Consider the following 11,139-nt stretch of genomic DNA (forward strand, 5'->3'; position numbering starts at 1 on the left):
TTGATAGGGCACAAGACAACATTGCACATTCCTCTCTTCATACGTTCCAGGAGCAGAATTAGGCCATTCGGCCCATCGAGTCTACTCCACCATTCCATCATGGCTGATCTATCTCCCCCTCCTAACCCCATTCTCCTGCCTTCTCCCCATAACCCCTGACACCCGTACTAATCAATCTCCACCTTAAAAATATCCACTGACTTGGCCTCCACAGCCGTCTGTGGCAATGAATTCCACAGATTCACCACCCTCTGAATAAAGAAGTTCTTCCTCATCTCCTTCCTAAAGGTACGTCCATTCGTTCTGAGGCAGCTGTCTCTGGCCCTAGACTCTCCCACTGTTGCACTTTTACAATAGAAAAAACCCAACCAAGCATCAGGTGCCATTTGTAGCCCACCGACAGCAAGTTGCTTTATCCAAAACCAACCTTCAGTGTCTACATATCTGCAGTAAATTAAAAAAGCTCCCGCAACAAAAAATAAGCAACAAGACTGTGTATGAAGGAACTGCAGATGCTGGTGATCAGTTTGAAGAAGGGTCTCTACCTGGGGTTTACAAACCTGTAAAACGTCATCCATCCCTTCACTCCAGAGATGCTGCCTGACCCGCTGAGTTACTCCAGCATTTTGTGTCTATCATAAGTAACAAGACTACCAGGTATGGTGTAAAAACAAATAGCAGAGAACACCCAAAAGCCACAACTCCAATCAGCTTGTGGCTTAAGATCTCAACAGACAAAATACATTTCTCCTGAGGCCTCCGTAATGTTGGTGTGAGATGACCATTGCACCATGTTTGAGATAAGTCCACGGCATTTTCATGATGCACTGATACCAAAAATACCGCACATGTGCACAGCGAGGTTTGCTTTGTCCTTGCTCGGCAGTCAGGATAGGAGCGGCTTAACATCAAAGTCAGTGGCTGGCCCAAACTGCAGGAGCCATCACTCACAGCTGAAGCCTTAACACCCTTGCACATGATATATACGGTGAGACAGCAACATCACTTTTCACACAAGCTAGCCACGCATCCAATGACATGAATTCTCAATGATCTCTGAAGGGGCGCAGCAGCAGAGTTGCTGCCTTACAGACCTAGAGACCCGGGTTTGATCCCGACTACGGGTGCTGTCTGTACGGAGTTTGTACGTTCTTCCCGTGACCTGCGTGGGTTTTCTCCGAGATCTTCGGTTTCCTCCCACACTCCAAAGACGCACAGGTTTGTAGGTTAATTGGCTTGGTAAATGTAAATTGTCCCGAGTGTTAATGTGTGGGGATCACTGGTCGGCGCGGACTCAGTGGGCCGAAGGGCCTGTTTCCGCACTGTATCTCTAAACTAAACTAAATTAAACTAAATGGTCTCAACCCAAAACGTCACCCATTCCTTCTATCTAGAGATGCTGCTTGTTACTCCAGCATTTTGTGTCTATCGTCAATGAAATCCAAGCCCTTTATCAATCTCATGAGAGGAATAGGTTGTGTAAATGCACTTTTAGAGTCTTTTGCCCAGAGTTGGGGAATTAAGTGCCAGAGGACATAGATTTAAGGTGAGAAGGGGAAAGATTTAATAGGATCCTGCAGGGCAGATTTTTTTACACAAAGGGCGGTGGGTGTGTGGAACAAGCTGCCGGATGAGGTAGTTGAGGAAGGAACTATCACCACATTTAAGAAACATTTGGACAGGTACATGGATAGGTATTTGAGAGATATGGGCAGGTGGGACTGTGTAGATGGGACATGTTGGTCGGTGTGGGCAAGATGGGCCGAAGGGCCTGTTTTCATGCTGAATGACTCGCAGAAACCCGGCTAAAAAATAGGCTAGAGATTACATTTCGATAAGTTGTATTGGTTTAGTTTAGTTTAGAGACCCAGCATGGAAACAGGCCCTTCGGCCCACCGAGTCCGCACCAACCAGCGATCCCCGCACATTAACACTATCCTACACACACTGGGGACTATTTGCACTTACACCAATCCAATTAACCTACAAACCTGTACGTCTTTGGAGTGTGGGAGGAAACTGAAGATCTCGGAGAAAACCCATGCAGGTCACGGGGAGAACATACTAACTCCATGCCTTTCTTTGCCAGGATTAGCCTAACACAGGTAGTAATTAAATAACACTGACAATAACACAACCTTTCAATTCAAGAGCTGCACTTTAGTGTTTGACAAAATGATTCCAAGTGTTGAGAATCACCCTTCCGTTCAGGAAAACATCATAGATTTGGGGCTTGTTTCTTCATTGACAGTATTCAGTGACATTCCATTGGAGTTATGGGGACTAGGCCCTGACTCATGCAGAATCACATTTTCAAAACAACATCACCAAGTTAAAAATAATTCTCAAACAAAAATGTCATTAAAAACTTCCTTCTGTCAACTAAATGTGATCTTGGGATTTACACCAATGGTGATGAATAAAGAAAAGATTGATCACCAATGGTTTAGTTTAGTTTAGTTTAGTTTAGAGATACAGCACGGAAACAGGCCCTTCGGCCCACCGATTCTGTGCCGCCCAGCGATCCCCGCACATTAACGCTATCCTACACCCACTAGGGACAGTTTACACTTATACCAAGCCAATTAACCTACACACCTGCACGTCATTGGAGTGTGGGAGGAAACTGAAGATCTCAGAGGAACCCACGCAGGTCACGGGGAGAACGTACAAACTCCGCACAGACAGCACCCGTAGTCGGGATCGAACCCAGGTCTCTGGCGCTGTAGGGCAGCAACTCTACCGCTGTGTCCAGTTCTACTGGATAGTATTGTATACAGAAAATGTGGAAATGTACATTAAAACTTAATTAAGCAAATATGTGCCATATCCAGTAATCTTTGTACGATGAATAAAAGATTCGCTGTCGCATGGAATTTTCTTGTTAGAAAATATAAATAAAAAGGCTAGCAGGAATTGTGCAAGAACAAAAAGGAAAGAATATTCAAAAGTCACCATGTGTAGGCAGGAACTGCAGATGCTGCTTTACATCGTAAATAGACATAACATGCTGGAGTAACTCAGCGGGACAGGCAGCATCTCTGCATAGCAATGGGTAACGTTTCAGGTTGAGATCCTAGTTCTCTGACCAGTCTGACTGTCCTTCTGATTAGATTTTATATTTGTACGCATCGTTGTCACCTTCCCCCAGCTAACAATGATTCTAAATTTCCCCTTTGATATCTAGCTTTCACACCTTACCCTTCCACATCTCTGTATCTCCCTGTCCCCTGACTTTCAGTCTGAAGAGGGGTCTCGACCCGAGACATCACCCATTCCTTCTATTCGGTGACGCTGCCTGACCCGCTGAGTTACTCCAGCATTGTGTGTCTATCTTCCATTCAAAAGTCACCACTCCAATCAGCTTAAGGCTTAAGATCTCACCAGACAAAAGACATTTCTCCCAAGCACAATGTGACGTTGGCGTGAGTTGACCATTGAACCACGGGCGTTTGCATGAAGCACCCACACCAAATAACACGGCACACCTGCACAATGTAGGTTGCTTTGAAAAGAACAGTGGCCTCACCTGAAAACGTTGCCATAAAGACACAGCATCACCTCTCTTCAAGCAGCTGAAATGAAGCACTAAAGAGAGCCTGTGAAAGGAGATGTGAACTGTTGGGGAGTTTCCTGGGCGGGATCAGTTCCCGGTACAGCAGGGGACAGACAGCCTGTGATAAAACTCCCAGAAAAAACTATTTGGGGAAAGTTCCCGCACAGCAGACATGCTGTCTTCTGCTATTTGAACGTCCAATTGCAAAACTGTTGTTACACATCAGTAACACGTTGAGCTGAGTGGCCATCAGCACTTCCATCTAATTGCAACATACTGGGTGGTCTATTGCTCCAAGCCTTGTCTTAATAGCAAGCCAGCATCTGAGGGATTGATTGAAATATCTTCCAACACTATGACGCAATACTTCAGCAACTTAAAACATGATTTGGATAAAAAGCACAACATAACATTGGCAGTAGTGTACAAGAACACACCAAAATAGGAGCAGGGGTATGATATCTCGAAGGTAGACACAAAATGCTGGAGTAACTCAGCAGGACAGGCAGCATCTCTGGAGAGAAGGAATGGGTGACGTCTCGGGTCGGGACCCTTCTTCAGACTTCTTCAGAAGGGTTTCGACTCAAAACGTCACCCGTTCCTTCTGTCCAGAGATGCTGCCTGTCCCGCTGAGTTACTCCAGCATTTTGTGTCTACCTTTGCTTTAAACCAGCATCTGCAGTTCCTTCCTACACACTTGCTATCTCAAGCCTGGCCCGCCATCCAACACGATAATGGCTGAGTTAAAATGTGGGGCCAACCACCGACCTCTAGTTCTATTCTTCACACTAGAGCTAATTTACAGAAGACAATTATCCTACAAAGCTGAAGACAGACACAATGTGCTGGGGTAACTCAGCAGTCCAGTCTGAAGAAGGGTCCCAACCCAAAACAACATCCATCCTTTTTCTCCAGAGATGCTGCCTGACCCACTGAGTTACTCCAGCATTTTGTATCTGTAACAATGGCTGATCTGCCCAAGGCCTCACCTCCCCTTCTCCGCCAATTCCCTAAATCCCTCCTATTAGTTTAGTTTAGTTTAGTTTAGAGATGCAGCATTGAATCGGGCCCCTTGGTCCACACTGACCATCAGTCATCCATGCACACACAAGTTCTGCACACTCCGTACACACTGGGGGCAATCTACAGAAGCCAATTCACCTACAAACACGCACGCCCTTGAGGTCTGGGAGGTAACCCATGTGGTCACGGGGAGAACGTGCAGACTCCACACAAACAGCATCCGAGCTCAGGATTGAACCCAGGACTCTGGCGCTGTGAGGCAGTGGCTCTACCAGCTGTGCCACCGTGCTGCCCTATCATATCTCTGATCTTTCAAAAATGTATCCACATCCTCATTGAACACCTTCTGTCTTCTAGTCCGCATCTCAGGGGTTATGGGGAGAAGGCAGGAAAATGGGGTTGGGAGGGAGAGATAGATCAGCCATGATTGAATGGCAGAGTAGACTTGATGGGCCGAATGGCCTGATTCTGCTCCTATCACTTATGAACATGACTCTCTGGAGTGGAGATTCCCAGAGCTCCATCATCCTCAGTGAGAGGTCCCCACACATCTCTGTTCTATGTGACGGCCACATTCACGTAGCCAGGATTCCTTCTTCAAAATTCTCCCATTAATGGAACTATCTCCACGCCTGCCATTCCTCCTTTCAGCAACATCACTCATTCCTGGGCGGCACGGTGGCGCAGCGGTAGAGTTGCTGACACAGCCCTTCCAGCGCCAGAGACCCGGGTTCCATCCCGACTACGGGTGCTGTCTGTACGGAGTTTGCACGTTCTCCCAGTGACCTGCGTGGGTTTCCTCCGAAATCTTCGGTTTCCTGCCACACTCTAAAGACGTAGGTTAATTGGCTTGGTACAAGTGTAAATTGTCCCTCGTGTAGGATAGTGTTAATGTTTGGGGTTGCTGGTCGGCATGGACCCGGTGGGCCGATGGGCCTGTTTCCGCGCTGTATCTCCGAACTAAACTAAACTCCCAAGAAACTAGCATCTTTAACCAAATTTTAAAGAAAACCAATCTCAAGAGAGTGATTCAAGTATCACATCAAAGAGACCAGTTGAGGTTAGGATCACAACACAGGGGTCTCAGACACCAATGCTGGCATAACATATTATTTGGCAGCGATAACAACATGAAAAACCAAGGCTCCCAGTGTCATGGAAGGTCAAATACCACAAGATAATCCAGTCATTCTCTTTAATACTTTGACGTTCAAACTATTTCCACTACATTTGCTTACAAATGTGCCTGAAGAAGGGTTCTGACCCGAAACGTCACCTATTCCTTTTTTCCAGAGATGTTGCCTGACCCGTTGAATTACTCCAGCATTTTGTATCTACATTTGCTTACAATCTATACACTGTGGACGGCTCATTTGTAATCATGTATAGTCTTTCCGCTGACTGGTTAGCGCACAACAAAAAGCTTTTCACAGCACTTTTCACTTTTCACTTTCACGTGACAATAAACCAAACCGACAGTCGCCAAACTAAATCGCCAGTTATTAATGTTAACTAATTAAAAGGTTAGATCACGTGTCCACAAATACACTAAGCCCACACTGTGTGTGAAAGTTTAAAAATCCAGAACAATTGGAGACACAAAATGCTGGAGTAACTCAGCGGATCAGGCAGCATCTCAGGAGAGAAGGAATGGGTGACGTTTCGGGTCGAGACCCTTCTTCAGACTGAAGATGGGACTCGACCCGAAACATCACCCATTCCTTCTCTCCCGAGATGCTTCCTGACCCGCTGAGTTGCTCCAGCATTTTGTGTCTCCCTTCAATTTAAACCAGCATCTGCAGTTTTTAGCCTACAATTATTAGCTTTTAGAACAATTTAAGAAATCTCTCTCTGAAAGAGACGTTCTCAACAGTGGGTGCAAATACACATTTGGCAGCAAATCAATTCACTGACAAAATCCACCATTTTGCAGACCAACGTATCAAAGCCTCTCAGCAAAATGTGCACTCTTAGTATTCGTTGCAGATGCAGATTATTTGGCCTCTTGACTAACCAAGCTTAATAAACAGATTCCTCCATGCTTATTCATCATATACGCTCACTGCATACCTCTTGCCTCTCGTCTGCAAACCTCACTGGAGCAGAGAATGCCAGAGCTCCATCATCCTCAGCACATCTCAGTTTGGTAGAGTTGCTGCCTCACAGTGTCATAGCCCTGGGTTTAATCCTGACTACGGCTGCTGTCTTTGCAGAGTTTGTAGGTTCTTCCTGTGACCACGTGGGTTTTCTCCAGATGCTCCGGTTTCCTCCCACACTCCAAAGGAGTACAGGTCTGTAGGTTAATTGGTTTGGTAAAATTGGAAGTTGTCCCTAATGCGTGTAGAGTAGTGTTAGTGTGCGAGGATCACTGGTTGGTGCGGACTCGGTGGGCTGAAGGGCCTGTTTCCGCACTGTATCTCTAAACTAAACTAAACTAGGCGGCATGGTAGAGTTGCTGCCTTACAGCCAATGCAGCACCGGAGACCCGGGTTCCATCCCGACTACGGGCGCCGTCTGTACGGAGTTTGTACGTTCTCCCCGTGACCGGCGTGGGTTTTCTCCGAAATCTTCGGTTTCCTCCCACACTCTAAAGACGTACAGGTTTGTAGGTTAATTGGCTTGGTAAATGTTAAAAGAATTGTCCCAAGTGTGTTGTGTGTGTAGGATAGTGTTAATGTGCGAGGATCACTGGTCGGCGCGGACTCAGTGGGCCGAAGGGCCTATTTCCGCGCTGTATCTCTAAACTAAACTAAACTAAACTAGGGAGACTGCTGTGTTGGAGGAGTGTCTTTACAAATATGATGCTAAACATCACACAAATGGAGGGAAATTGTGTTGGGCTGTTCTGATTAAAATGCACCTGCAATCATTTTTATGAAAATGGATTATTTGGTAATTTGGCATTGCTGTTAGTGGGAAGCAGCTGTGGGCAAACCTGCTGCTGGAGTTTCCCCACACTAGCCCAACCACACCAAAAACTACTTATTCAGCAGTGAAACACTCTCATGTTTTACAGATATGGAAGGTGCCACACTAAAACAAGATTAACTCACCAGATTCAACAAGGTCATTATTTAATTTGACACCAGTAAAGGAACTCCTCAGAAGTCCCAAATGGTAGATTTTTTAGGCGAGTTTAGTTTGGAAGTCAGTTTAGAGATACCCACCGGGTCCGCGCCGACCAGCGATCCCCGCACATTAACACTATCCTACACCCTCTAGGGACAGTTTTTACATTGACCTGTGCCGAGAGCCCGGCTAGCTCAGTGGGTAGAGCACAAGACTCTGAATCTCAGGGTCGTGGGTTCCAGACCCACGTTGGGCGCTTCCTTTGGGGCGGCATGGTGGTGCAGCGGTAGAGTTGCCGCCTTACAGCGAATACAGCGAATGCAGCGCCGGAGACCCGGGTTCCATCACCATATCTCTGAGAGGAAACGGGAAAGGTTCCTGGGCTTCAGATAACATGGCCGAGACGGCGTATTATGAAGTTGATTGAGAGTGCCTAGAAAAACTGAACCTTTAACAACCTTACTGATCAAAACCTATCAATCTCCACTTGAAAAATGCCCAGTGACGTGGTCTCCACTACCATCTGTGGCAATGAATGCCACAGATTCACCACCCCCTGATTGAAGAAATTCCTCCTCATCTCCATTCGAACACCCTGAGTTTAACAGCACTTTGCTTCTCTCATCAATAGCTTTCTGTTTCAAACTACACAACTTAAATTCCCTCATCTGGAACTGAAAATACCCCCACGTGTAACTCACTTGCCACGTGTAACTACAATTGTGCTTTCTTTATTTGGCAAGTCATTATTAATGTCTGTGATAACAGCCTCCAAAACCTGTTATTCTTTTTACAAAAACAGGCGCAGCGGTAGAGTTGCTGCCTTACAGCACCAGATACCCGGGTTCCATCCTGACTACGGGTGCTGTCTGTACGGAGTTTGTACGTTCTCCCCGTGACCTGCATGGGTTTTCTCCAAGATCTTCGGTTTCCTCCCACACTCCAAAAACATACAGGTTTGTAGATTAGTTGGCTTGGTATAAATGTAAATCATTCCCAGTGTGTGTAGGATAGTGTTAATGGGGATCGCCGGTCAGTGTGGACTCGGTGGGCCGAAGGGCCTGTTTCCATGCTGTATCTCTACACTAAACTAAACTAAACTAAACAGGGCTGACTTCAAGCAGATTGGAGTTCTGCCTTCAAAAGTATAATCAATGGCACACCTTACAATGTTTTCCTTCAGGAAGTGGGGATGCAACATAAAAATTAATTTCTCAAGATTCAATTATGGTTCATATATGTTCAGAGCTCTCATAGAAATATCTCAAAAGGAAATAAAAAGGGTAATTCTGCTGGGTGATGGAAAATAGATTTGCTCTTCTAAAGGAAATCATGTGCTCAAAAGGTGAAGGGGATGTGGCCAGAGCAAGTCAAAGTGAATGAGAATGTAGGACTTACTAAAAACACGACAGAGATGCCGAGGTTGGTCTTTGCACCATATATGGGAAACCATGCACACAATTGCACTTTGAGAACATTGGCACTCACTGCACTTCACAGCACAGGAACAGGCCCTGACTACGGCCCACAATAGCACATTGCCTATCTAGGACATAAGGACCTTTAGTTTAGTTTAGTTTAGTTTAGAGATACAGCGCGGAAACAGGCCCTTCGGCCCACCGAGTCCGCACCAACCAGCGATCCCCACACATTAACACTATCCTACACACACTAGGGACAATTTTTACATTGATACCAAGCCAATTAATTGACTACAAACCTGTACGTCTTTGGAGTGTTGGAGGAAACTGAAGATCTCGGAGAAAACCCACGCAGGTCACGGGGAGAACGTACAAACTCCGTACAGACAGCACCCGTAGTCGGGATCGAGCACGGGTCTCTGGCGCTGTGAGGCAGCAACTCTACCGCTGCGCCACCGTGAACGCCCCAGACGTACCTTTAGAAAAGGGACGAGGGATAATTTCTTCAGTCAGAGAGTGGCGGATCTTAGTTTTGTTTATTGTCATGTGTACTGAGGTACAGAGAAAAGCCTTTTTGCTGTGTGCTATCCAGTCAGTGGAAAGAGCATACATGATTACAATCAAACCATCCACAGTATACAGATACAGGATAAAGGGGATAACGTTTACTGCAAGGTAAAGTCCAGTAAATTCCGATTGAAGATAGTCCGAGGGTCTCCAATGAGGGAGATGGGAAGTCAGGACCGCTCTCTAGTTGGCAATAGATTGGTTGAATTCATTGCCACAGACATCTGTGAAGGCCAAGTCATAGGTAGACACAAATGCTGGAGTAACTCAGCAGGTCAGGCAGCATCTCTGGAGAGAAGGAATGGATGACGTTTCGGGTCGAGACCCTTCTTCAGACTGAGAGTCAGGGGAAAAGGAGAAACAGAGATATGGAAGGGTAAAGTGTGAAAACGAGACATCAAAGGGGATGCTGTTCGTTCTCACACCTCACGCTTCCTTATCTCTATGTCTTTCGGCAGCGGGTGGGTGAATCTGTGGAATTCATTGCCACAGAAGGCTGTGGAGGCCAAGTCAATGGATATTTCTAAGGCAGAGATAGATAGATTCAGAGTGGACATCAGAGTGGACAAAGATTGGTGCAGGCACTAAGTACTGAAAATGTACGGTTTCCGCAAATTTGTATTAAAAAATATGTATTCATGAAAATACCTTTCTCCAGTGTGAAAGTCATAGTCACAAACAACACTTGGTTGAAAGCAATTGGTCAACAAAGACCTTTAGTGGGATGTCTATCACTAATCACATACTCTGTTAGGCACTGTGAACATATTATGTACAAGAAAACTTCAATGCATCATTTGGTCGGGGATTCTTCTCAGCTTTAAATTGGACCAGCTGCTGCAAGAATTCAATTCACACAGAGGGTGGTGGGTGTATGGAGCGAGCTGCCAGAGAAGGTAGTTGAGGCAGGGACTATAACAACAGTTAAAAGGCATTTGGACAGGTACATGGGTCAGGCAGCATCTCTGGAGAGAAGGAATGGGTGGTGACTTGGGTTGAGACCCTTCTTCAGACTGAGAGTCAGGGGAAAGGGAAATGAGAGATTTTGACAGTGATATGTTGAGATATAGAACAAATGAATGAAAGACATGCAAAAAAGCATTAATTTATTCGATATCTCTCTCTATCACCGTCTAAATCTCTCGTTTCCCTTTCCCCAGAGTCTGAAGAAGAGTCTCAACCTGAAACGTTGCCTATTCTCCCGAGATCCTGCCTGACCCGCTGAGTTACTCCAGCATTTTGTGTCTATCTTCGGTTTAAACCATCTGCAATTCCTTCCGACCAAGATTAGTTGAGTTTAGCCAAACAAAGGGCCTGTTTCTGTGCCATATGACTCTATGTGTTTGAACAATATACATAAATGACTGCAAATCCAACTTCAGGCACATTACAAGAAATTCCACTCTATAAAAAGATAAATTTGCAAGTAGTCCATCTATTACATCCACGCTAACTAAAGAGAGGATTGTAATCCTGATCCCACCAGCTCTGTCTCATTTTAGC

General features: G+C 45.7%; 1 non-coding gene across 1 annotated transcript; it reads left to right on the forward strand.

Moving 5' to 3' along the window:
* Window positions 1-7,831: 7,831 nt before the first annotated feature.
* trnaq-cug (transfer RNA glutamine (anticodon CUG)) lies at window positions 7,832-7,904 on the forward strand. Its single transcript has one exon. It is a non-coding gene; the product is annotated as a tRNA-Gln (tRNA).
* The last annotated feature ends 3,235 nt before the right edge of the window (window positions 7,905-11,139 follow it).

Source organism: Rhinoraja longicauda, chromosome 10, assembly GCF_053455715.1.
Source record: "Rhinoraja longicauda isolate Sanriku21f chromosome 10, sRhiLon1.1, whole genome shotgun sequence".
Classification (NCBI taxonomy): Eukaryota; Metazoa; Chordata; class Chondrichthyes; order Rajiformes; family Arhynchobatidae; genus Rhinoraja; species Rhinoraja longicauda.